Raw genomic sequence first — 1,535 nt, forward strand, 5'->3', positions numbered from 1 at the left:
TTAACATTATAATAGTTAGGAAGTTTATTTAGAACTTTTCTAAAAACTACAAAAGCCCGTGTGTAATATCAAGTGATTAAATTTTGATGGTGCGTAGCAAATTTAAACATACAGTGATGAAACTAAAAAATAATAATAGTTAGGAAGTTTATTTAGAACTTTTCTAAAAACTACAAAAGCCCGTGTGTAATATCAAGTGATTAAATTTTGATGGTGCGTAGCAAATTTAAACATACAGTGATGAAACTAAAAAATAATAATAGTTAGGAAGTTTATTTAGAACTTTTCTCAATCCTGGATACATCACATTGGTTAATATACCAATACTACTTGGAAATTTTATAAAATGTAATTCTTAGTATTTTATCCGACATCAGCTTAAATGTATACCAATAATAGCAATGAACTTTACTCTGTATAGCAATATGTAAAACCAATCGGGTCCGGATAAACCGGGTTTAAGAACTAGAATTGCTAAGTAGAACCGGTTTTATAGGCTGGGACCGGATTTATGGCCAGAACCGGAAGTTAAAGAGTTGTTTTTAGTTATGTTTTTGTAAGGAGTTATGACTAATTTGCCCTTGTAATCATAAAAGATTTAGAGGTACACAATAGCAGCTAAACAAAACGTTTCAATTTTATTAAATAGGATCACAGTCTAGCAACATATGGTTCAAAATTGTTTGTTTATTGATTTACCATCCATATAGATATTAAACAGGATCACAACGTTAAACATGATCCTATTTGAAAGAAAATGTTTCAACTGTTTATGTAAATATACTTAAAATTAATTTAATAAACTAAACTTGATATTTAAATAGGCATGTGGCAATGTGACATAAAAATAAGAGAATTTAATCAAAATGATAAAATGAATTAGCCATATGCTTGTGGTAATGGAAAGCAAAATGGGGCCTTATTAAAAAAAATATATGATTAAAGCCCCAGCGTGTTGAATTTAATTTTGGCTGCGATTAGGATTCCTAATTTATTGCCTAATAATCCATAGAATTTAATATGTTTGAAATTATTTCGAAGACACATAAAGTATATTAATAATTTAATTTTTATATGAAATCTTTCTCTAATAAATGAATTTTATTTTACCACTTGTCCCATTCTTATTCAATTTGCCAAATATCATTTTATGATTATTTTGAATTAATTCTTTTTTCACATGTTATTTTATGAGTTTTTTTATTTTATTAAATTCCACATGTAATAATTACAATAAATGTAATAATAAATGAATATCAATTTCATTAATAAACTTATCTTTTAATTTCAAAATTCCCAAAATTAAGATTCATTAATTTCTTTTATTTATTTAAATTATTTGTTTAAAATTTACTGATAAAAGATTAATCTAGCATATTAGCCCTTACATCACGAATGGTTTCTCATAAAGCAATAGTCAGCCTTTGAGACTATCTAATACACAAACTACCTGTTAAAAGATAAAAAAACATTACTATTATAATAATTTATTATTTTTCTTATTTTCTTATAAATTCAAAGTTCTCAAATGTTTT

The sequence above is a fragment of the Lactuca virosa genome, chromosome 8 (assembly GCF_052849685.1).
Source record: "Lactuca virosa cultivar CGN04683 chromosome 8, Lactuca_virosa_CGN04683_v6, whole genome shotgun sequence".
In the NCBI taxonomy this organism is placed as follows: domain Eukaryota; kingdom Viridiplantae; phylum Streptophyta; class Magnoliopsida; order Asterales; family Asteraceae; genus Lactuca; species Lactuca virosa.